This window comes from Sinocyclocheilus grahami, unplaced genomic scaffold (assembly GCF_001515645.1).
Source record: "Sinocyclocheilus grahami isolate Dianchi unplaced genomic scaffold, SAMN03320097.WGS_v1.1 scaffold31.1, whole genome shotgun sequence".
NCBI classification, from domain to species: Eukaryota; Metazoa; Chordata; class Actinopteri; order Cypriniformes; family Cyprinidae; genus Sinocyclocheilus; species Sinocyclocheilus grahami.
Genome location: NW_015505210.1, coordinates 3,861,868 through 3,889,752, shown reverse-complemented (window position 1 = coordinate 3,889,752; position 27,885 = coordinate 3,861,868). Strand labels below are relative to the sequence as shown.

General features: G+C 35.6%; 1 long non-coding RNA gene across 1 annotated transcript in view; it reads left to right on the top strand.

Moving 5' to 3' along the window:
* LOC107575174 (uncharacterized) overlaps positions 1-27,885 on the top strand; it is a 54,662-nt gene that overhangs the window by 2,989 nt on the left and 23,788 nt on the right. Inside the window, exon 2 of the long non-coding RNA XR_001607817.1 lies at positions 14,553-14,559. This is a non-coding gene — a long non-coding RNA (uncharacterized lncRNA). The remainder of the gene's footprint in view (positions 1-14,552; positions 14,560-27,885) is intronic.

The window sequence follows — 27,885 nt, the reverse complement described above, 5'->3', positions numbered from 1 at the left end:
ACACACACCCTAATTATAATTTATATATTATTATAAATTATAAACACTCATAAAAATGTATAGGTAAAGATATCAACCAACCAACTACTCGCTTCTGAAAACACATCCCTACACAATATTACAAAATCCATGTCTTAAAATGTAAGTTGAGCTCCGTTCATTTCCTGTCCCCAAGCATCACTCATGAGCTGATTGTAGAGGTGATATATAAACGATTTGAATTACAATTACTACCTAGCTGATTTTATAAAGTCACAATGGCAGAAAGTGAACCACCCACTTCACGTTTCTATTACCTTTGGGCCTGCAACCAGGTGACTGTGCATATTTGACACAGTTGGTGCTTGGTGGCATCCGAGCCTTGAGCGGACAACACGCGTTCAAATTACACAGCGCTTCATTCGCTGAACAACTCAGCAAGCATGACCCGAGTTCCCAAAATAGTCTGACAGGTACAAGGCTAAATGTCTGCGAAGAAAAGGAATCGATTGCGAACGTGAGTGTACAATTCCCTTTAATCAACAAAACGTAATGCATATCCGCCGCACTTGGGCATAATATGGACCCGGAAACCACAACAATTGTTTTGCTCCCTTAAGGTTTCTCACACAAAGGTACCTCTCGTATCAATATTGGTCAGGGGACCCTCCTGCGCCTGCAGAGGCTCAGTATTAAATTTGGCTCTTTGTGCAGCCGGGGGATTTCCAGCCTGTGAAATGGTGAGATGGATGGGAATGGGCATTGCTCCTCTGGGCAGAGTTACTGTCGCTGTGTGGGAAAAGGTCTCTCTTTCGCTCTCTCACACGAGTCGGGAATGACTGTCTCAGTCTTTCCTTTACCTATAACTCAGTCTGTCTCTCTGTGCCTGTCTTGTCTTCCTCTCTGGGAATAGGTAGAGTAGATACAGTTGGTCGATCAAGTGATTGTTTTCAAGTGACATCCAGAGTAGACGTCTTCTCCTCTCCTGTCAACTCGGTTCTGGTTATGGATCAAACTGGGCAATGGAGCAGAGATGTCCACGCCAACAGTGCATCATCTTTCTGTTGCTTCAACAGCTTATAGACAGAAGTTGTTGGGCAATATCTTGAAAAACATTCAATCTGACCATACATTAAGCAATATCACAAGCAAGAAAGCTGATATACACTAAAAATGGAGTAGCATTTAGTTTGAAATATTTTTCACTGCTAATTTCACAAATAATTACAAAGAAACGACAAGTACTTTAAGTATTTAAGATAAGAATTTTCTTGTAAACCCTACTGCAATAAACTTTTTTTTAAAATATTTTTTTAAGTGTAAATTTGTACAGTCTTAAGTGTCAGTTTTCTAAATTGAGATTTACACATTATCTGAATAAATAAGCTTTCCATTGATGTATGGTTTATTAGCATAGGATAATATTTGGCTGAGGTACAACTATTTGAAAATCTGAGGGCGCAAAAAATCTAAATATTGAGAAAATCACCTTTAAAGTTGTCCAAATGAAGTTCTTAGCAATGCATATTACTAATTAAAAATATTTAAAAAGTTTTGATATATTTACAGTAGGAAATTTACAAAATATCTTCATGGAACACGATCTTTACTTAATATCCTAATTATTTTTTGGCATAAAAGAAAAATCTATAATTTTGACCCATACAATATATTTTTGGCTATTGCTACAAATATACCCCAGCGACTTAAGACTACTTTTGTGGTCCAGGGTCACATATATGAGGAAATTGCATGGCTTTATGCTTAATTTATGCACCTGCACTGTAAATACAATTATTTTTTCAGTGTGTTAGCAATGATCATAGTTGAAATGGTCTACAAAATCTTGTGTCAAGATATTCTATCAATAACATATTTCAAAGCAATATAATCTGACAATGACGGTATCACCCTTCTTATTCTGTCTAGTATCGTCTACAAAAGCCTCTGCAAAACTCATACAGCTCTTTTGCGTACAATGAAAGTGAATGAGAACGGTGCTGTTGAGTTGCAAAAATGACAAAAAGAATACAATAGCTTTGATACAAATGTGATTTGGATGAACTAACCGTTTAATTGAAAGGAAATGGCAACTTTCTCCTTCAGACAGGCTACGATTCATTCAGACTATAGTGCGTTATTCATCCCTATAGTCTGTTAAATGGAATTTTACAAGAGCACATGTTTATGCAGCATTCATGAGCACCCGGACAGGGAGATAATTAGATATCCTCTCACAAAGAAAGAAGCAACAGACAAAAAAAAAAAAAGACGCCCATTCTTTGGCTGGATTCTTACATGACTGATGCATGAGGAATTTACAGTAGCTGATGGATTCGAATAATAATGTCAGTCTTGTCATTTTACCTGCTAAAGATGCCACATTATTTTGGGGGGATCAAATGTAAATCCCACATTGATCAACCATTAATATTAATGCTGGCAGTCTATGGTGTATAGCCAATACACTATACTGTTCACAAGTTTGGGTTCGGTAAGATTTTTCATGTTTTTGAAAGAAGCCTCTTATGATCACCAAAGCTGAATTTATCTGATCAAAAATACAGTAAAAAACAGGCATATTGTGAAATATTATTACAATCTCAAATAACTGTTTTGCGGTTTAATATATTTAAAAATGTAATTTATTACTGTGATGCAAAGCTGAATTTTCAGCATTACTCCAGTCTTCAGTGTCACATTCAGGATTCTTTAATGAATAAAAGGTTCAAAAGAATAGCATTTATTTGAAATAGAAATCTTAACATTAGAAATGTCTGTATTGTCACTTTTGATCAATTTAATACATCACTGCTGAATAAAAGTATTAATTTCCTTAATTTAAATAAACTTTTGAACAGTAAATAAAAGCAACAATACACCACAAACACAACGATTCTGACACTTGCCAATAATACTAAAGTTTATACACACATTTGAAACCATAAATTCATAATATTCATATAAAAATTAAAACACTGAATAAAAAGCACCTCTCTTCAACTTGAGGATACAAGGATATCTGGATTAAAAAAAAAAAAAAAAAAAAACACTTTATTTAATTTAATTTTTTTTTTTTTTACCATCAAAACCATAGTTTTCATCCTTATTATAATTAGGGCCCAAGCCCCAAGGGGCGAAAGGGCCCTACTGTTTTTCTGAGGATTCTTCTTTTTCTTCTTCGTCAAGGTTTTTGGGGCCCTTAACATGCTCAAAAATGGGCACACACCTTGGAATCCGCAACCATGTAGCTTTATATATTGTTCTGTGTGTGTGTTTGTGTTTCACACTCTTCATGTTACAGCGTAACCCTTTAATTGCTGAAACCCTTAAAACCAGACTGCCAGAGGGTTACTGTAAATGCATGTGCCCGCTGTGCACTGTTTTCCTGATGCCACCGGGGTGGCGGTTTCGCTGGTTGCTTGGGCCCGTAATCGCTGCTTGCAGCTATATTTTATTATTATTACTAATAGATTTATGAAATCAAAAATATACAGAAGATATATCTATCTATCTATGAACGAGTCTATCTTTGATTGAATTTATGAATGAATTATGTTGAGGCTGACACCAAGTTACCCCAATTGTATTGTATTCAAATGATCTTTGGTTACCATAATTGTAAACTGGCGTGTCATTATTGTTTGTGTTAATAAGATCAGACGATGGCTGTCGGGCCGTGTGCTGGCCCCATCGGCTTGCTACAGCAGGTGAGCTGACATTCACCTCAAAGCTGCTGCACTCGTGTCACTCCGCAGCCTGGCTCATTATGGTATTAAGCACAGCCTAGTCCAGTCACATCACGATTCCTGGCCGGTCTGCCCTCGAGGGGCCGGCTCCACGCGGCCCTTTGCCTCTCTGAGCGCCAACGGCTCTCAAAGCCCTCCTCAAATGTGTCACATTCCACATGACACCCAATTCAGTGGCAGCCGACTTTCTCACAGAACTTTAAAACACTATTTTTCTTTGAATGGGAGTTTCTCCTTTGTTGTGCGGGACCATGCAGCCAGGCCCCTAGCAACTTCCCCGACCAGGAATGCCACTGGAATTCTTAGGCAGTGCTTGCCAACTCCGGCTACCAGGTAAAAGGGATTAGGGCAGCTTTATCCCTTAGTCAAGAATGCGGAATGGATGAACTCCTGACCAAAGAGACGAGGTTGACGTTCAAAGTGTCATCGCGGAGCGATGCTCCGACATGTTCTTTCTAACTGCTGACTATCTGATAGGATCGATCTGGTTTCCACTCGCCCGTCACCTGACTGTATGGTAAATAACAGTTGTCACTTTCAATTGAAACGTGAGACCGCAAACCGTTCGAAAAGGGTAGCGATGACAATATCCTGAGTGCTTTGTTCCTCAAAATTAAGGGAACAGATTTTAAAAATGAATAACAGAATAAAGCCTTTATGTCAGAAACGTTAAAAGGCTTCCCATGAAGCTGTGACAATGGAGGATGTTACCATTTAGCAAACACTGTCCTGAAGTGACTTAGTACAGGGGGTTTTTAACTTTTTAATGCTAATGACACACAAATATGATGATCCATTAAACTGATCATAAGTGACAGTAAAGATATTTAGAAAAGATTACAAAAGATTTCTTTTGAACTTTCTATTCATCAAAGAACACAAAAAAAGTCAAATGTTAAGCAGGTTTCAAGATTGATACTAATAATAAATGTTTCTTGAGCAGCAAATCAGCATTTTAGAATGATTTCTGAAGGATCATGTGACACTAAAGAATGGAGTAATGATGCTGAAAATTCAGCCTTGCTTCACAGGAATAAATTGCATTTTAAAATACATTCAAATAGAAAACTGTTTATTTGAATTATAATAATATTTCACATTTTTTATCAAATAAATGCAGCCTTGGTGAACAAGAGACTTATATATGTCGAAAACGTTAAAAGGCTTCCAATGAAGCTGTGACATTGAGATCAAAGCGCAGCCACTTATAGGCTCAGTTTACTGTCCCTTCACAAAGAAGAGAATCTGTTTCTACAAAACATGTCACATAAATGCCTTGAACGGAGCCAAACATGCAGCAATGATTATTCTGGAGGATTTTTTGATGCCTGCTTCACATAGGCACATCGGTATACTATTTAGAGCAATCGGGTAATCTGAACTGAGCTGCACAGGAATGCAGCTTTCGTTTACGCTGATGTTTGGGGAGCTATGGAGCAAAGGAGTGGGAACCGAGAAAGTCATGGGAACAGACCCAACGTTCTGTGCATGCCAGTGATGTCAGAAGGAGCTGCAGTCCACACTATTGAGACGCTATAGGCAGGAGGATGTTACTTTATTAGCTACCATCTAGCAAACGCTTTCAACTCTTTTCAACACTGATAATAATAATAGATTTTTTAAACAGCAAATCAGCATATTAGAATGATTTCTGAAGGATCATGTGACATTGAAGACTGGAGTAATGACAACTGAAAATTCAGCTTTGCATCACAGGAATAAATTGCAATATTATTGTTTTTACTGTATTTTTGATCAAATAAATGCTGCCTTGGTAAGCATAAGAGATTACTTGCAAAAACACTTTAAAAACTTTTCTGACCTCATACTTCTTAACTGTAAAGTATATTTCAAATTGTGAAAAATAGTATAGTGTTCCAAAGAAAATGTCCAAAATTTGAATTTTTACGTTTAAATTACAATTTTAATTAAAAAGAATATTTAAATTAATTATTTTAAAAGGGACATCATAAGCAAAATTCACTTTTGTTTGCATATAAATGTGTCTCAGCAGTGTGGACACAACCACCCTACAATGATAAAAGTCAATTCACTCCTTTTTTTAATCCCTAAAAAACCCAAACAGTCTCAATTACCAAGCCATTTTGATTTTCTGAGCAGCATGACGTCATACTGCTCAGGCCCCGCCCACGACTGCTGACGGACTGTCCCATATTAGCATATTTGCACCCTCAGCCAGTTGTACGCTGTCCACCATTTTCTCCGCACTCGAGCAGCTGTGGCGACATGTTTCGTAAGCAATGCAGGCATTTTAAATAGTAAAACGTAAATATTTTTATATTTACTTAATTAGTAAATTATTCATAAAATAGTAAGTAAGTAATAGTTAAGTCTGCATTTCAGCCCAGGCCCCGACTTTTTTACGTCCCTAGGGCCAGGCTTCTGGCCAATTTTCACGTCATAGTTCAGACGCGGGCCGGGCCCCAGCAAAAGTAATTACCATGAATGTGTCAGGGGGAAATAGTAAGGAGATATTTGAATTATTTACTAATAAACTAGGCCTAAAAGGGTGTTGTTTTACACGACTGTTGAGGAATTTTAACCAAAGTGTGTTATAGACATTTCATGAAGGCAATAAAGAATCATACCAATTTGTGGAAAATGGGCATCCAATGTCCCCATTAAAAAGAATTAAATTAAAATGAAATAATTTATTTAAAAAAATTTAAAAACTTGTATTATAATTTTTTTAATATAAAAATACAATAAAATACTCAAACTAATTATTAAAATAATATCTTGAAAATATTTACTTTGTTGTTATTAATATCAATAGTGATTTTCCAATATAAATATAATACTTTCAATTCAATTAAATTTAAAATCATTAGTACAACACTTTAACAATAATATAATTTCAAAGTAGCTGTATGGAAAAATGACTCCATTCAAGCAGTAAGCATGCAATAAGCCGATGGAAAAATTTATTATTTATGATTTATGAACACTTTTTTCCACCTTGGGTATGTGACATTTCCGAATGAAACTAGATATTTAACAAGAAACAAATGTAGGGCATAACGAAAAGACTTTAGCTGTGAAGTCACCCATATGTGTGAAGAAACTAAATGAGACACTATTTCATATAAAGGCTCTGATGCAACCAAAAGTTCATAAATTCAGTGGCACTGCAGGTCTAGAAGACCAAACGACTGAGGCCTTCGGTGCTGCTCTGTTGGCAACCTGTTGCCAAAATGGCCTTTCACAAACTCAAAAGAGAAGCAGAGCTGCACCACGAGCAAATGCAAACCACTTTCTTTGATTCTGATTTATAAGGCAGAGGAAATATGAAAAGTGGATTTCTCAGAAATTCTTGTGGGGCATAAAAGAGGAGGGAAAAACAACAACACCACACCAAGTGCAGAGCAAGCATCTATGTTGGTTAGGTGATAGGGGCTTTTTCCACCCTGCCAGCCTGGGCCCTGAGCCCATACCACATGAGAAGAGGGTGGAGCAACACATGCGCTAAAACCCCTCATCTACACTATCAGAGTACTCAAGAGTTCACGCTTCAAAAAGAATGCAAAGTTATCATAAAAGTGGTCCATACGACTTGTGCACTATGTTCCAAGGCTTTTGAAGTCTGATAGTTTTATATGAGAATCAGACCCAAATTAAATTAAATGTTTCCCTCCAAAAGGCTGTTAACCAATGCGAGTAAATCAATCAATCAGTGAGTTGAACTTCAGAAGTGGATCAATCTGATGTCAGATTAGAGTGAGCTGCTTTATTTGAAAAAGATCCAAATCAAAAGATTCACACACAGCTATGAAATAATAACTTGCAATATAGCACATGATCACAATTATGACACTTGCACGGCACTTTTTTTTGAGTCATTTTCAAGCTTGAAAGCTCCTGTTCAGGCAAGAATATTCTTTCAAAAGTCCTCTTTTTTATTCCACAGAAACAATAAATCATACAGGTTTGCAAAGATGTGTAAATAATGTATTAAGCATTGTAATTGTATTATAATTGATATACTATTATATTCTGAATATTTGGATTTTTTAAATATATATTTTCTGTTTTCAATTTAATTTAGTTCAAGTTTTAGTAATTTTGTTGTGTTTTTGTTGTTTTTATTAGGTTTTATAATATGTCTGCATGTTTTTGTTATTTTTTTTTATTAGTTTTAGTTTATTTAGTTTAGTTATTTTAATACTTCAAGTTAAATGAGAAATACTGATTTGGCAATTAGCTAAAATAAAATAAGTTGGTTTTTGTTTGATTAAGTTTATTTTATTTCAAGTAAAAAGTGTAAGTAATTATAATAACCCTAATATGAATGTATATTAAAGATATAATGTATATAAGTATACATGTATATAGTATGTGTGTGTGTAAAACTTAATTTTTGTTTTATTCTGTAAACTACTGATGACATTTTTTGCAAATTTGTAATAAAAATTTTGTCATTTAGAGCAGGGGTGGCGAACGTCGGTCCTGGAGAGCCGCAGCCCTGCTAAGTTTTGCTTCAACCCTAATCAAACACACCTGAACAAGCTAATCAAGGTCTGAACGGTTACTAGGGAGCTACAGGCAGGTGAGTTTTAATTAGGGTTGGAGCTGATCTCTGCCGGGCTGCGGCTCTCCAGGACCGGAGTTCGCCACCCCTGATTTAGAGCATGAAATGACAATTGATCAAAATAACAAAAAAACATGCCATGCCAAAAGATGTTTATGTTCATTTTTAGACAACACAAACCCACTGTTTTAACCTCAGAGGAGTTAAAACATTTTTTTGGTGAAATACCCCTGATTTTCAATCACAACAAATTAAAACGCTTGTTATTTTGACCAATTGTCATTTTCTGAAAAAAATTAATAAAATTCTCTGACAATATTTTTATTTGAAATTTGGAAGAAATTTTATCAGACCTTTATGGAATAAAACAAATATTAATATCAGGGTAGGTGATTTGGTTCAAAAACAGTGGGATGGGATCTTATGCTTTCAAAGCTAGTTTGCTATTGCTAGCCTTTCCGAAATATCCTACCCTACCTTTAACATTTTACTCAAATCCATACCTAGTAAACCAAGTGAATTTTGAGTAATTTTTTTAAATAGCTGTATATATATATATATACACACACACACATACATATTTATACACATATAATTTTTTGAAAGAAATTATACTTATCCGTGCACTGGATGTAGAGCCCCTGTGGGTGGGATGCTGTGAGCAGTCTTGCTCTCTGCCCTGCCTCCCAACTGATGCATCTCACAAGGCAAGCAGCCCAAGGTTAACATCATCAACGCATGCCAGAAGAGCACCACATGCACTTCCTGTGGAATCCAAAAGATGACCTCCACACTACATTTCAAAGGCAAACTGCAGGAATCTGACAACTTCAAAGAACTGTTCACCCCAACATTTTGACAGCTCTCCTTGACATGTTCATGAAAGAAGTTGTGAACAAATCATTCTTTTGAGATGAATCTGTTTAATTAATCAGATGTTTCAGTTCACAAACCAGGGGCCAGTTGCATAAACTTCGTTACCACTATGTTAAAACTGTGCCTTAAGAACTAGTTTGACCAACTAGCAGTTAGCCAAGAGGTAATCAGTCTTACTTTTCTAATTCAAATTGGGCCAATCTACCTTTCTGTAACAGACTTTTAAAAGTTATGACCAGTCTTAAACAAATTTGATGACTAAATTTTAAGACTAGTCTAAGCAGTTTATACAACCGGGAAAAGGGTACAAAAGTTGTGGGGCGGTACCTTTTCATAAGGTACACCTTTGTATCTAAAGGGTCCATATTGGTACCTTAAAGGTACATATTAGTACCTAATAGCAATGTATTTGCATAGAGAACAGCAACTAACGTGTTGTTCAAAATCTTTCCTTTCATGTTCTGCAGAAGAGAGAAATTCATACAGGTTTGAAATGACCTGAGTGTGATAATGACAGAATTAAAAATTTGAGGTGAACTGTCCCTTTAAGTCTGTTTTTTAAAAACCTTATACTGATCTGCCTCCAAAATCAAAATGTTGTAAATTTCTCTCCTCTTACAGTACATAAACTATTCTTCCATTCTGCCTCCTCTCCATGCATGTCCCTCTGGCCATGTTTGTGCATATCCATGTCGGTATTGTCTGGAGGGAAAAACCCAGATGTTCCCTCGGCTGACAGCATTGTGCTCGGCTGATGTACAGCCTCGATTATCTGCGCCGCCCCTCAGCTCTCTCTGTCCCTTCTCTTTCTGATCTACACTAGGCAGTCTTTGCTCCCAGCTTCGGCTGTTCCTAAAAACCCTGAATGTGGGCCGGAAGATATGCTACGCTAGCTCCAGAATGCAAAAACTTCTGGCTGAGAGAACCTCCGACAGTGGTGCAGTATGATGTACATAATACTACTCAGGGATGAAAGTTTTCCGTCGCTACGACGGATTTCCGTCAATTGGAAAAAATGAGGAGAAAAGAAACATGTAGCACATTTGTTGTTCTGCCGGCACACCAAAAATCCTCCCCGCCACGGCTGCAGCTTCTCACTGACAACATAACGCCGCTCGCATCATTCACAGTCGGGTTATTAACAGAGAACACAGAGCAGGTCTTGAATTTCAGGCGCGGGATTGCGGCTATTAATAATAATTCTACTCATTCCCGCAGGTTCCGCTCTTATAACGCGATGACAGATGACGGAACGTATCATTTGCACGCGCTTTTGAGTCTTGAGAACTCTCATTTTCTGTGCGCCCACAGATCGCGATGAGTGACAGATTTTAATAATTCTTAAAGGAGTTTGCAAATGTGATATTGATTTAATAAAACAGTTCAATAAACATGTACTGCCTGATTTTGCTCTATTTCATCAACGAAAATAGTTCCAAATAAAGTAACAGCTCAGCCGCTGCGCATCTCTAAAAGCAAACACAGTGTTTCATTCATGAATGAAAGTGCGTTTTTGAACGAATCTAGTGAGTCAGTGATTCATGATTACCCATTCATAAAGACAGTCAATTGCTTCACTCCTGAATGAATCAGCCATTCAAACGAATCAATTGAATGAATGATTCAGTGATATAATCAGGGATTTGCCGCCACCTGCTGGCGGTTTCAGTTAAATTTTTTAGGTATAATTGCAGTTATTTAAATAATTTAATATATCAAAATGTTATATTTAAAACATTAATCTCCACATGAATTTATGAATATAATTGCACTCATGCCACCTCTGAGCCTCATTGAATGTCTGAAAATTTACCTACAAGCCACTTGTGTGTTCTTCTGTGCCACCTCTGTAGTTACCAATAATTAATACTAATTTCATCATTGGTAACTTATTTGTCTTATTCTACTTCTTATTATATTGTTTTAAATAGAAATTCTAAAAAGCTTATAAACATAAATTTTTGAATTTGACAGATGAAAATTATGCCATTTCAAAGGTAAAAAGAAAATGCCCCTGTAAATCACTTCACCTCATAGGAAGGCTAATTTTTGATCAGAATTTTTGATTATTGATCAGAAGGTGCTCCTTAATTTTTTTTAATTAGGAGGACAAGCGCTCCTGAATACAAGAAGCTGTGGAATGGGGTTTGGCCGAGGAAAAATTTTCAGTCAAAAGATTTTTTTTTTGCTTTAACCCCTGACTACTACAACAATTATTACAACTTTTGTTTAAAAGAATAATCACACAATACGCTATTTCTTCCATGTTTTAATTTTAATGGTAGACCCTTTGTTTGCCAAAAAATAAAGAGTTTAACCCTTTAAAATAAAGAGTTTACTGTGGGAGTACTACACTCAACCAACACCAGGGAAGGCAGTTTTTGTCAGAGCCCTTGTTATTCTTAATTTTGACATTAATTTTCATTTTTGCACCAGACATATATATCGGTTCAAAATATCGGTTATCGGTCTACTTGATCTGTAATAATCGGTATCGGCATCGGCCTTGAAAAACACATATCGGTCGACCCCTACCAACAAGACCTCCAGTATTACATAGCAAATTGTTTATCATGCATTATAGCTATTGGAAAGAGCAGAGGACAGGGTTTCTAAAAAAAAAAAGGTACTCAAACATTTGGGTCAGTGATGTATAAGAGTGTCCATGATAAAGAAAATATTTGTAAAAATCCAGTTTAAAACATGTTTTGGTTCTTAGAAATGTACAGTACTTTTTGTTTTATGTTGCTTTCATATGGTTTTGAAAAGCTTTTATATAATTTTCAGGAAAATTTTAAATTGAATGAATAAAAATGTAATGTGTTGGAACCATCGATTAAAAATTAATAATCTAGTCTATTTTTTTCCTTAAGGTCTGCCCAGTTTTTTTGTCATGGTGGCCTCATATGGTTTTGAAAAAAGTTATACAATAAAAATTTATAATGTATTTTTCTTACACCTTTTTCAAAAAAGTTTAGAATTATCAAGTTTTTTCCCACAAATATCATGAATTAATTAGTAAAACAAGCTTTTAGGGAGTCGCACCACATGACATGAACCTAAACTAACCTTGCCTTTTCATAAAAAGGTCATATAATCTGCTATTTTAAGAGACTTCTCAAATATTATGAATTATTAATCAAATATAAAAATCATATTTAATAGAATTTCGGAGGAGTCACAACCATATGACATTTGACAACCTAAACCACCTTGCCTTGTCACAAAAAGGAAAACATTTTTGATATTTAAATAATTAAACAAGATACTTCTCAAATATAATTCATTAATAATTCATAAATACAAAAATAATTAGTAATATAATTTTTGTGGTCACACCACATGACATTTCAGAACCTGTAGTAAACTTGTAATAAAAAAGTCACATTTTTTAAGATCATGAATTATTAATTCATACAGTAAATATCATCCGTTATTAAATGAATGCACCACATGACATTTTAAAGGTCAAATTATCTGATATTTTAAAACTTAATGACCTTGACACAGTCATGGAGGTCTGCAGGGCTCGCTCTGTGATATCCTCTCCTGTTTTAATTTTTTTTTCCTGAATATTGGTCACACCACATGACTGCTGCATTTTCCGCAACCTAGCACTCAAAACCAACATGAAACACACTAAAACAAAACAGATTCGCAATTTATTCTTTGCTATTTCCCTCATAGCTCCAAGTTTCCCAGTGCATTTAAGTAGGGGAATGGTAAAAAGTGGCAACTGTGATTCCCTGTATGGGAAATCTGGTATTCCCTCTCTAGGTGGCGGGAAGGGAGGCCAGGGCAGACCTGTCCAGATGGACCCAGGCTTGGCGAGAACAGAGCAGGGTCAAAACAGAAACTGAAGTATCAAAGCTAAGTGCTCTGCTTCCGAAACTTGGCACTTTGCACCAGCACTAAGGGGAATTTTTTTTTCCTGAATATTGGTCACACCACATGACTGCTGCATTTTCCGCAACCTAGCACTCAAAACCAACATGAAACACACTAAAACAAAACAGATTCGCAATTTATTCTTTGCTATTTCCCTCATAGCTCCAAGTTTCCCAGTGCATTTAAGTAGGGGAATGGTAAAAAGTGGCAACTGTGATTCCCTGTATGGGAAATCTGGTATTCCCTCTCTAGGTGGCGGGAAGGGAGGCCAGGGCAGACCTGTCCAGATGGACCCAGGCTTGGCGAGAACAGAGCAGGGTCAAAACAGAAACTGAAGTATCAAAGCTAAGTGCTCTGCTTCCGAAACTTGGCACTTTGCAGCAGCACTAAGGGGAGATATCAGATAAACTCAACCCTGCTGTCGGAATGGGTGCGTGTAAGGAAATGAGGTGAAGGTCACGACCTGGAAAGCACAGGTCAAATGTTGTGGCCCACCATTGGAAAGCAACCCATGCGATCAGTGCAGCTAACCAGCAGATGGCCATAAAATCTGAGTCGAAGGTTGATGGAGAAGCAGGAGGGTCTCTGAAGGCCAGTGTCCGGCCTTTCTGAATGCAATGGATACATAAGTAACGGGGCAACTGTCACATCAGGACCACCCACCACCCAGGCCGAAATTCCCTCCTTCATCTCTTGGCTAAAATCAAAGCCTCATAAATGTCAAGATTAGGAAAGGGAAAAAAAACTAAAGAGTTTAGTTAACAGAGACATCTGTGCATGCTCTTCAACAGGCGAGAAAGATTTCAAGAGCTTTCCCGCAATTTTCTCTACTTTAGTTATTACTTTTTAAGGTAAAAACGCGAGCATGTGTGAAATGTTTTGAGCCCAATCTCGTTTAAACCTGGCTGAAGATTGGAAGAGGAAAACCTTCTTCCTTTTCTAATCCACAACTGATCCAGGCGTTCCACCAGGATAAACCTGGCAAACTGCTAAACAAGACCCTTCAGGTCGGCCCAGATTGTTTTCAGGCTGCTAGGCGCTCAGATACCTGATTAAAGCTGCGGCAAACCGAGAGCAGACAGATACAAGGTGGTCTTCCAGGATTGAGAGTAATCACTGGGAAATGTATGACATGGCCATCCGGGAGCTTAAGCGTCATGTTTCGCACAAGTTAACTATAGTTAGCTGAGCACTTGAACCATGGACAAATGAAAGCAAGGATTGATCTGTGTCCAAAAACAATCAGGGATCAGACTATACAGCCGCTTCCTATTTGGATCAAGGACAAAACATATTGAGATGGTACAATAATTCTGCGTTCACGTCATGACGGAATTAGCGCAATCACGAGTTTCCAAATCATTAAAAAGGATTCACAGCTTCGTCGAACTTGTAATTTCATAACTTTTCCTTAATCACAGTGATCTCTTGACTTAATCATTGTGATGTCATGCAAAAATACAAACAAATTTTATGCAGTGTTTGTGAAGACCACACTTGAAATACATAAGACGTGATGTGTAATTAAAACAAAATAAGGGTAAATATCACTTGTGGAAAGAACATTTTCATAATTTCCAAACTTCCATTTTTGTAATTTTGTTAAATTAAGCAAGAGAACAATTATTAGTTTAATAGTTTATTGACATACCTAAAGGGTTAGTACACCCAAAAAAGAAAATTATGTCATTAATTACTCACCCTCATGTCGTTCCAAACCAGTAAGACCTTCATTTCAAGTTCATCTTCAGAACACAAATGAAGATATTTTTGATGAAATGTGAGAGCTCTCAGACCCTGCATAGACAGCAACGCAACTGTAATGTTCCCAGGTCCAGAAACGTAGTAAGGACATCGGTAAAACAGTCCATGTGACATCAGTGGCTCAACTTCAATTTTGCGAAGCTACGAGAATACTTTTTGAGCTTAAAGAAAACAAAAATAACATAATTTATTTAACAATTCTGCTCCCCCGAGTTACGTCTTCCACCATTTTGGAGAGTACCCAAGAGCGTAATCGACGTAATCAGCGTTGTTTACGTTCGGAGGAGAAAGCACGCACATGATCGTAATCTGCGTAATCAGCGTAATCAGCGTAATCAACGTGGTTTAACCTTATCACACTCATGTCATTTCAAACCTGAAAGCGTGCATATGTGATACTCTAAAATGGCAGAAGACGTAACTTGGGGGAGAAGAATTGTTGAATAAATTATGTTATTTTTGTTTTCTTTAAGCTCAAGAAGTATTCTCGTAGCTTCGCAAAACTGAAGTTGAGCCACTGATGTCGCATGGACTGTTTTACCGATGACCTTACTACGTTTCTGGACCTGGGAACATTACAGTTGCGTTGCGGTCTATAGAGGGTCTGAGAGCTCTCTCATTTCATCAAAAATATCTTCATTTGTGTTCCGAAGGTGAACTAAGGTCTTACTGGTTTGGAACGACATGAGGGTGAGTAATTCATGACAGAATTTAAATTTTTGGCTGAACTATCCTTTTAATAGTTTATTTTATGAGTAAAATAAAAAGGTAAAATGCTAAAAAATTAAATGCTAGCGATAAAATTAGACTATTGATAATTTTACATAAAATAAATGAATAATAATTAATATATTATTAGTAGTAGGGCTATCAAAATGGCTGAAAAACTAAATTCGAATTTTGTACTTAAATATGATCAAAATTCGAATTATATTCGAATTTAAAATGCATAATTTCATTTAGGGTGAAGAAAAGCTTTTGGCTTCTCTCCTGAGGTCACAAGAGGGCGCATCGACCAATGCTTCAACTGGATAGGCTTCAACTGGATAGGCTAACAAAAACATTATAATGCAATGACACTTACATCATCATCGCATCTCGTGCTCAACTGGTAAGGCTGCCTCCTTAACGCACACCTAAAATTTGAATGCAACGTTTTTGCATTCGAATGTGGATTTTTATTTTAAATTCGACGAATATTCATTTTTTTGACAGCCCTAATTAGTAGCAGTAGTATTTAAATTTTATAATTTGAGATTATTTGACATATATTGACAAAATATGTAATCATTATTTTTTCTATTTAAAAATGGGGCTATTATGATAATTGAAGATATGTGATATACTAATAATCATCATCATCTGAGAATATTTCGCATATATTTACAAAACATTTCTTCCTTATTAGCGGTTTAAAAATATCTTATAATAATAATAATAATAATAGCAGATGCTATTCCTACACAGTATTAGTTATTGATCAGAACTGAATAGGGGCGTAACAGTACACAAACATAATCTCGGTTTTGACATCACCGTTTGGTATGGTTTTGGTATGTAGGGAGAAAAAACTAAACATCAAATTGCTTTTTTTATTAAACAGTGGTTTACTGAACAAATTGCTCTTTCTTTAAATAAATTCAAATACAATTAACATTTTCTTAGGGATAAAAATCTGCTTAAGCTCTAAGCTATAGGGAGCCCTTTTACATTACTATAAGGTTGCAATTAACAAAGAACCAAACTTAAATTTAATTAATATTTATTTTTAAATATAATAATCAAAAATCAACTTTTAAAAAATTGTATGCAAACATGTAAATTGCACATAATACAATGCAAATGCAGTCTTTAAATTAACTTCTAAATTATAAAATGTCTATTTGTTGTTGAAATATAAGCAGTGGCTGTCATAACTTGTTTCATAACAGATTTATTTAAACATACATTAAATAATTAAAACATCACTAACAGGTAAAGTAAAAAATAATGTGTATATAGTCTAATAATTTTTGAAAAGCTCTTCTCTAGACTTATTTCATGTTATAACTAGTAGTAAAGAGGAAGGGATGATTACGCTTACTCGCGCTCCGCGCTGCTGTTTGAACTGAGGCGTTTATACAGTGATATGTGAACATTTTCAGTACGAATACATGTACTGTTATAGCCTTAGTACTGAACATTAAAAACTGTAGTTGTGGTGCTGTGGTTTAACAATCTGCATTCCAGTCTGAGTTTGAATCCCAGTAAAACCCAGGCGGGCGTCATTACAAATACAATTGGCTGACAAGCTCCTTTCCATCTCTCGAGTTGATCCCATGATTTTAGGTGCCTGTGGGCAGAAGACTAATCGAAGAAAGACGGTCTAACCCTCCATTCTGTTCATATTCTCATAGTGACGTGTCACCAGGAAAAGCATAAAAGGGTTTTAAAGGAATCTCATGAGGATATCCATAGCTTCTGTCAAAACTGTGTCATTACAGAGATTAAAAGAATTAATTTAAAACAAATAATTTAAAATATTATATTATTAACTGTATTAAAATATTACATTTAATATTATTCATTATTATTTAAAAAAATACTAATATAATGGTTTAAATTGTATCAGAAAGTTCTTTCATATATTATATGCAAAGGATAGTGAGTCTAATGATTTATAAATAGAGGTTTATTTTCCAATAATGAGGGCTACTTATTAAACAAATAAATCAACATTAAGTACTAATTTGAGTTTAAAATTACTTATGTGAGAAGAAAGAGATCTATGTAGACAACAGTCAAATATACAGTTAGCGACAATATACAGAACTATCTGACAACACAACGGCCAATCAGAATCAAGTATTCCATAAAATGACACATTCTTTTTCCAATCACTTGAGCATGATTACTTGCTTATTTATAACATATTTAAAGAGTTCACCAATCTGGTTTCTTTAATTGTTTCTTGATAATCATAATAATAATAAGACGAGATTGTGTAACACAATCCTATTAAAAAGTCTGACCGTTTTAATGATGACATGATAGAGTAAAATGTCATAAACAGGAACCACGCTGGCAATCTTGTTGTTTCTAAACCATTTCCTGTGTAACGTTTCTCTATTTTTTTTTATTATAAAGCACAGAAAATACTTTTTTGTTGACGTTCAAATCTAATTCCCACAGACGCACTGTCGACTCTACGGTTACACAAAGTGCTCGGCCACCAGATGGTCATTTGGCTCTGACAGACACCTGGTATCAATGAACGGTAATTCTTACATAATCAAACTAGCGTACCACCAAATCGCTTTTCCCAACAGATGAGAAAGCTCTCAATACATCCTTGCTTATTTGATGCCAGTCGGTTATAATCACCAGTTTGACACACAGCCACAGGCAGGGGCCAGGTGAGGACACCTAACTGCTTATTCACGAATGCAGTGCATCTGGAGGTACCATGGGGATGACATTGGCATCCAATTGTGCCATATTTGGTTCACCACCCATATCAATATTGACGCAACAGAGGAGGAAACAAACGTGATACAATCGTAGCATTAACTGCCTCAAATTCTGAGAAGCCTGCTTAAGAAATACTACGATACTAAGAACCGGACGCGTGCGATGCTTTTGGTTTAACCCTCTTAAATGAAAAGCTGCAAACAGGAAGACATGCAAAACTTGTTTTAATACATTATTCTGCTTTTCTTTGAGTATTTTTGCACTAGATTTGTATACATGTTGTGGTTGAAGTGGTTCACAGTCATCAGATACTCAATCAGCCCACTCTGTTAGTCAGGTTCAAACGTGATAATCCTCACCCATGATGAATGTTAACTGGGAAAGCCCAGCAAAACTGACCTACCAGGATCGAGGATTTACATCCGACTACATCCAAACACTTCGAAAGGCATTTTTAGATACGGACAAACCCAATCCGGTTCATGCTGACCATCATGATAGTCTATTTTAAAGTTAATACTGTAATCTTCCAAGTATTCACATCTCTGGAAACAGCAGTACAAATGAGGTTAGAAGTTTGACCATGTATGTTCTAGTGAAATGTGTGGTTAATGGTAGGAACCATCTACGCATGACATCGAGCTGAGGCACGCAAGGCAACATTTACGACAGGTTTGTGTAATACGTCGGCAGTGGTAACAACAACAAATCCAAAACAGAAAGAGCTCAGGTAGAAGAGAGAGGGGCTAGTTGTCACATTTTTACCACTTTAAGAATGTTTTTGGTAGAAAAAGCTATTAAACATTCCCGCGGTTAATTGTCCAGAAAAAAATACCGTTAATAATAGTAATAAGCTACATTTAAACAGTACTTAAACATTAACAAACAGCTAAATGTAACAGCAAGTAACATTAAAAAACAGCAAAATGTAAAAGAAAAAAATGCATTTAATAATGAAATTGCTATTTAGTCAACATTTTTTAATAGCCAAGTAATGTTTTAATTAATACACTGTATAAATTAAGAACATTTAAAACATATTGAACAGCTTAATAATGTAACATTTTATTTTAGAATTCGCAATAAATTATTCTAATTTTAGGACCATTTTGAACTTGATGTTTGAAACCCACATACAAAACCACTGCTAGTAAAAACACATTTGTGTAATTGGACATCTGACTCGAAACCTTACTAAAATGTCGCCCTTGTGAAAACTGGCCCCGACGTCCCCTATATGGCGCACGTATGCAGATGCCTCAAGAACAAGAATCCCGTTTATACACAAATGCATGAAAGCGATACGAGAGAAAATTCGATAGAGAGACCGAGAAAGAGCAGTAAAGACAGCAGCTGAGCTCAGTGAGCACTGGGGTCCCTTTGCTTGGGAAGTTGGTTCAACGGTTGGGGCCCAGATGGCTCCACACCTGCGAGAAACCCAGCTACAACACAGCGACCCACCGCTATTCAAATTTCCCTCACAACATTACGGTCCTAAACAATACACTAAACAGCTTTCCCGGCTTAAAAAGCACAATAATCCAACAGAAAATTAGCAATTAGTGTATTCACTGAGTAATTTCATTCCAGCGCCGACTCTACTACAATGCGAACTGATGGCACATATAAAAGACAATTACAAAGATGTGTCAAAAATTAGGCAGTGGAGCAGGTGTTAATGCTACGCCATATGGCGACTCAAAACAGGCTTGTCCATGAAGATTAATGTAATATGTGATACTCTAAAATGGCAGAAGACGTAACTTGGGGGAGAAGAATTGTTGAATAAATTATGTTATTTTTGTTTTCTTTAAGCTCAAGAAGTATTCTCGTAGCTTCGCAAAACTGAAGTTGAGCCACTGATGTCGCATGGACTGTTTTACCGATGACCTTACTACGTTTCTGGACCTGGGAACATTACAGTTGCGTTGCTGTCTATAGAGGGTCTGAGAGCTCTCACATTTCATCAAAAATATCTTCATTTGTGTTCCGAAGGTGAACAAAGGTCTTACTGGTTTGGAACGACATGAGGGTGAGTAATTCATGACAGAATTTAAATTTTTGGCTGAACTATCCTTTTAATAGTTTATTTTATGAGTAAAATAAAAAGGTAAAATGCTAAAAAATTAAATGCTAGCGATAAAATTAGACTATTGATAATTTTACATAAAATAAATGAATAATAATTAATATATTATTAGTAGTAGGGCTATCAAAATGGCTGAAAAACTAAATTCGAATTTTGTACTTAAATATGATCAAAATTCGAATTATATTCGAATTTAAAATGCATAATTTCATTTAGGGTGAAGAAAAGCTTTTGGCTTCTCTCCTGAGGTCACAAGAGGGCGCATCGACCAATGCTTCAACTGGATAGGCTTCAACTGGATAGGCTAACAAAAACATTATAATGCAATGACACTTACATCATCATCGCATCTCGTGCTCAACTGGTAAGGCTGCCTCCTTAACGCACACCTAAAATTTGAATGCAACGTTTTTGCATTCGAATGTGGATTTTTATTTTAAATTCGACGAATATTCGAAATTCGAATTATTTTTTTGACAGCCCTAATTAGTAGCAGTAGTATTTTTCGATTGTAGCATTGCATTCGAATGTGGATTTTTATTTTAAATTCGACGAATATTCATTTTTTTGACAGCCCTAATTAGTAGCAGTAGTATTTAGGTGAAGAAAAGCTTTTGGCTTCTCTCCTGAGGTCACAAGAGGGCGCATCGACCAATGCTTCAACTGGATAGGCTTCAACTGGATAGGCTAACAAAAACATTATAATGCAATGACACTTACATCATCATCGCATCTCGTGCTCAACTGGTAAGGCTGCCTCCTTAACGCACACCTAAAATTTGAATGCAACGTTTTTGCATTCGAATGTGGATTTTTATTTTAAATTCGACGAATATTCGAAATTCGAATTATTTTTTTGACAGCCCTAATTAGTAGCAGTAGTATTTTAATTTTATAATTTGAGATTATTTGACATATATTGACAAAATATGTAATCATTATTTTTTCTATTTAAAAATGGGGCTATTATGATAATTGAAGATATGTGATATACTAATAATCATCATCATCTGAGAATATTTCGCATATATTTACAAAACATTTCTTCCTTATTAGCGGTTTAAAAATATCTTATAATAATAATAATAATAATAGCAGATGCTATTCCTACACAGTATTAGTTATTGATCAGAACTGAATAGGGGCGTAACAGTACACAAACATAATCTCGGTTTTGACATCACCGTTTGGTATGGTTTTGGTATGTAGGGAGAAAAAACTAAACATCAAATTGCTTTTTTTATTAAACAGTGGTTTACTGAACAAATTGCTCTTTCTTTAAATAAATTCAAATACAATTAACATTTTCTTAGGGATAAAAATCTGCTTAAGCTCTAAGCTTCTAAATTATAAAATGTCTATTTGTTGTTGAAATATAAGCAGTGGCTGTAATAACTTGTTTCATAACAGATTTATTTAAACATACATTAAATAATGGGGCTATTATGATAATTGAAGATATGTGATATACTAATAATCATCATCATCTGAGAATATTTCGCATATATTTACAAAACATTTCTTCCTTATTAGCTGTTTAAAAATATCTTATAATAATAATAATAATAATAGCAGATGCTATTCCTACACAGTATTAGTTATTGATCAGAACTGAATAGGGGTGTAACAGTACACAAACATAATCTCGGTTTTGACATCACCGTTTGGTATGGTTTTGGTATGTAGGGAGAAAAAACTAAACATCAAATTGCTTTTTTTATTAAACAGTGGTTTACTGAACAAATTGCTCTTTCTTTAAATAAATTCAAATACAATTAACATTTTCTTAGGGATAAAAATCTGCTTAAGCTCTAAGCTATAGGGAGCCCTTTTACATTACTATAAGGTTGCAATTAACAAAGAACCAAACTTAAATTTAATTAATATTTATTTTTAAATATAATAATCAAAAATCAACTTTTAAAAAATTGTATGCAAACATGTAAATTGCACATAATACAATGCAAATGCAGTCTTTAAATTAACTTCTAAATTATAAAATGTCTATTTGTTGTTGAAATATAAGCAGTGGCTGTCATAACTTGTTTCATAACAGATTTATTTAAACATACATTAAATAATTAAAACATCACTAACAGGTAAAGTAAAAAATAATGTGTATATAGTCTAATAATTTTTGAAAAGCTCTTCTCTAGACTTATTTCATGTTATAACTAGTAGTAAAGAGGAAGGGATGATTACGCTTACTCGCGCTCCGCGCTGCTGTTTGAACTGAGGCGTTTATACAGTGATATGTGAACATTTTCAGTACGAATACATGTACTGTTATAGCCTTAGTACTGAACATTAAAAACTGTAGTTGTGGTGCTGTGGTTTAACAATCTGCATTCCAGTCTGAGTTTGAATCCCAGTAAAACCCAGGCGGGCGTCATTACAAATACAATTGGCTGACAAGCTCCTTTCCATCTCTCGAGTTGATCCCATGATTTTAGGTGCCTGTGGGCAGAAGACTAATCGAAGAAAGACGGTCTAACCCTCCATTCTGTTCATATTCTCATAGTGACGTGTCACCAGGAAAAGCATAAAAGGGTTTTAAAGGAATCTCATGAGGATATCCATAGCTTCTGTCAAAACTGTGTCATTACAGAGATTAAAAGAATTAATTTAAAACAAATAATTTAAAATATTATATTATTAACTGTATTAAAATATTACATTTAATATTATTCATTATTATTTAAAAAATACTAATATAATGGTTTAAATTGTATCAGAAAGTTCTTTCATATATTATATGCAAAGGATAGTGAGTCTAATGATTTATAAATAGAGGTTTATTTTCCAATAATGAGGGCTACTTATTAAACAAATAAATCAACATTAAGTACTAATTTGAGTTTAAAATTACTTATGTGAGAAGAAAGAGATCTATGTAGACAACAGTCAAATATACAGTTAGCGACAATATACAGAACTATCTGACAACACAACGGCCAATCAGAATCAAGTATTCCATAAAATGACACATTCTTTTTCCAATCACTTGAGCATGATTACTTGCTTATTTATAACATATTTAAAGAGTTCACCAATCTGGTTTCTTTAATTGTTTCTTGATAATCATAATAATAATAAGACGAGATTGTGTAACACAATCCTATTAAAAAGTCTGACCGTTTTAATGATGACATGATAGAGTAAAATGTCATAAACAGGAACCACGCTGGCAATCTTGTTGTTTCTAAACCATTTCCTGTGTAACGTTTCTCTATTTTTTTTTATTATAAAGCACAGAAAATACTTTTTTGTTGACGTTCAAATCTAATTCCCACAGACGCACTGTCGACTCTACGGTTACACAAAGTGCTCGGCCAACAGATGGTCATTTGGCTCTGACAGACACCTGGTATCAATGAACGGTAATTCTTACATAATCAAACTAGCGTACCACCAAATCGCTTTTCCCAACAGATGAGAAAGCTCTCAATACATCCTTGCTTATTTGATGCCAGTCGGTTATAATCACCAGTTTGACACACAGCCACAGGCAGGGGCCAGGTGAGGACACCTAACTGCTTATTCACGAATGCAGTGCATCTGGAGGTACCATGGGGATGACATTGGCATCCAATTGTGCCATATTTGGTTCACCACCCATATCAATATTGACGCAACAGAGGAGGAAACAAACGTGATACAATCGTAGCATTAACTGCCTCAAATTCTGAGAAGCCTGCTTAAGAAATACTACGATACTAAGAACCGGACGCGTGCGATGCTTTTGGTTTAACCCTCTTAAATGAAAAGCTGCAAACAGGAAGACATGCAAAACTTGTTTTAATACATTATTCTGCTTTTCTTTGAGTATTTTTGCACTAGATTTGTATACATGTTGTGGTTGAAGTGGTTCACAGTCATCAGATACTCAATCAGCCCACTCTGTTAGTCAGGTTCAAACGTGATAATCCTCACCCATGATGAATGTTAACCGGGAAAGCCCAGCAAAACTGACCTACCAGGATCGAGGATTTACATCCGACTACATCCAAACACTTCGAAAGGCATTTTTAGATACGGACAAACCCAATCCGGTTCATGCTGACCATCATGATAGTCTATTTTAAAGTTAATACTGTAATCTTCCAAGTATTCACATCTCTGGAAACAGCAGTACAAATGAGGTTAGAAGTTTGACCATGTATGTTCTAGTGAAATGTGTGGTTAATGGTAGGAACCATCTACGCATGACATCGAGCTGAGGCACGCAAGGCAACATTTACGACAGGTTTGTGTAATACGTCGGCAGTGGTAACAACAACAAATCCAAAACAGAAAGAGCTCAGGTAGAAGAGAGAGGGGCTAGTTGTCACATTTTTACCACTTTAAGAATGTTTTTGGTAGAAAAAGCTATTAAACATTCCCGCGGTTAATTGTCCAGAAAAAAATACCGTTAATAATAGTAATAAGCTACATTTAAACAGTACTTAAACATTAACAAACAGCTAAATGTAACAGCAAGTAACATTAAAAAACAGCAAAATGTAAAAGAAAAAAATGCATTTAATAATGAAATTGCTATTTAGTCAACATTTTTTAATAGCCAAGTAATGTTTTAATTAATACACTGTATAAATTAAGAACATTTAAAACATATTGAACAGCTTAATAATGTAACATTTTATTTTAGAATTCGCAATAAATTATTCTAATTTTAGGACCATTTTGAACTTGATGTTTGAAACCCACATACAAAACCACTGCTAGTAAAAAAACATTTGTGTAATTGGACATCTGACTCGAAACCTTACTAAAATGTCGCCCTTGTGAAAACTGGCCCCGACGTCCCCTATATGGCGCACGTATGGGCTCTCAAAAAGTATATAACAATTTGGATATAGATTTATCGGCCAACATATCGGTTATCGGCTTTCAAAAATAAAGAATAATCGGTTATCGGTATCGGCCAAAATTTTCATATCGGTGCATCCCTAATTTTTAAGGTGGTTGCTTACTAGTTCAAGTCAAAAGAGCTAACTCTCAAGCCTCAATGATATTCTGGTCTCCATATATGGCTCAGTTTGCAGGGGTTTTTTTTCTTTTTTTTTCTCATTTTATCGTGAGCCAGGCACAATAAAACATCTAGTCATTTACAAACGCACCTGTCCTCAACAATCCTTACATTTAAAAGTATTAATTATAATCATGTTCACATCCAACCAAATAGTAAACAGACTGATGGCTCAATCTGACTGAAAAACCTTCATATAAACACCTCAAAATTCTAACACCTCAAAATTCAAAATTCTATTCTATCACCTGAAAATTCTATTGAACACCTTAAGTAGTTCATTCAATGGGGAAAAAATTAAGCATGTTAACACTTCAATTAGACTGTTTTCTCAATCAGATCTAACCGTACCTTGCACACATGTCATAATGCATATGTTTTACATCTTACGAATGTGCATGTTTATTTAAATCTTACAAACTGGTCAGTGGAGGAGACTGGACACTTACTAAATATTTCCTAAAAAAATATATTTTTTTATTAAATACGTCATCAAGGCAAAAACGTCACTTTTGCTCATGGTAGCCATTACAGCGATGACTTTATACAGTTCTGAATTTGGCACTGCGCATGTTCGGAATATATAATTTACATGTAAAGGAATATGTGAATCGGACTACAAAGTTTAGAGTTCATAGACAAAACTTTCAGAATCTGAAATTGGATGGATTTGGACCGACAAAAATGAACATACCTATAATACTTAGGCCTGAAACATACGTACCCGTGTAAACACTGGTGTTTCTAGCTAGATAACTCGCTTTGTGTGTTGCTGCTATCCAAAATGTGGCAGACCACAATTTATAACAGTTGTCGTTTCAGTGCATTAGCATAAACTGTCTTCCTTAATGGTCAGTTTTCACTTTCAGGTGAACAATTGTCTGGTGTATTTTGAAAAGAATATTGCGAAGAAAATAGCTAAAGTCAATATGTTTGAACACACAACTTATAGGCTATAAAACACTAGCTCAGACATCTGAACTTGCCCTCTGGAGTACTGAAGTTTGTTATCGCCAGACCAATGCAAGTATGTACAATGGGAAAGTGTGTTGGTAGTTGGTAGTTTCATTTCCAGCGATATCGTTGACTTGATTGCAAATGATTGCAAAGATACTATTTAAACTGAACTGAGCTGGATGATGACATCACTGAATTGAATGATGAACTGTCTTTAACTGAAAAATGAGTGTTTACTATTGTCATTTTGCATTATTGACACACTATTTTCCTAATTAATGCTGTTCAGTTGCTTTGACACAATCTGTATTGTTAAAAGCACTATATAAATAAAGATGACTTGACTAGTGCATCGTCCAAGCACTCGCATACTTAAAGTAAGCAAAGAAAGTCAGCTTAGGGTTAGCAAAGCCCTAACTATGTTATGAAACAACATACCACTCTGAGACAGAGTCATGTTTCCAGGGGCCTCATTTATCAACAGTGCGTACGTACAGATGTGTGCGTAATGAGTGCGTAAGAACAGTTTCACGCAAAGTGTGGGATCAACCAACTTGTACTTATACATAGAAATGTGTGTAAATATAAGCACACCTCTGAGCATGCTTACGCAGAGAATCTAGTGGTAGAATAGCGACACTACACATAGAAAGCATTTAACAGTGTCACAGTATGCATTAAGCAATCCACATATGTCCTGTGTTTCCTTTAATTATAAAACACTCAATTTATCATTTGTCTGGTTTTAAACAGACAAATTGTGTAATTGGTGTCAAACCCTATAAAAGACAGCTATGACAAATGTTTGTCTCAGTGCAATGGCTTATCTTGCGTTATTGGAAGACTTGGCAAACAATGCGCTCCGCAGAGAGCGTGTTTTCAAAAACCACGCTGAGAGTGAGAGCACAGAATGGCTTCTCAGTCGGTATCGCTTTCTTTGCCATGATTTCGGTGAGGACACATACATTCACGTGATTTATAAAGGGAGATATTGTCACCATATATGGTTCATTGGAGGCGTTTCCAAATGCAAATGACCATGAACATGAATGAGCATGTTACTTACACACATGTGGGATTTATCAACAATGATTGCTTACTCGTGCGTAAGAACTGCGTGTGCATGTTTGATAAATACGGATTTTCTTGTACTTACGCACATTCTAAATTTCATTCGTAGGATAAAATATAGAACCTTTTCTACACACTGTTGATAAATGAGGGCCCAGGAGAGTTGATTTGTGCAACAGCTAGCTAGTTTTCAACTGTAAACAAATTGTAACAATGGTTAAAGGGTTAGGTCACCCCAAAATGTAAATTCTGTCATTAATTACTCACCCTCATGTTGTTCCAAACCCGTAAGACCTTTGGTCATCTTCGGAACACGAATGAAGATATTTTTGATGAAATGTGAGAGCTCTCAGACCCTGCATAGACAGCAACTCAACTGTAATGTTCCCAGGTCCAGAAACGTAGTAAGGACATCGGTAAAACAGTCCATGTGACATCAGTGGCTCAACTTCAGTTTTGCAAAGCTACGAGAATACTTTTTGAG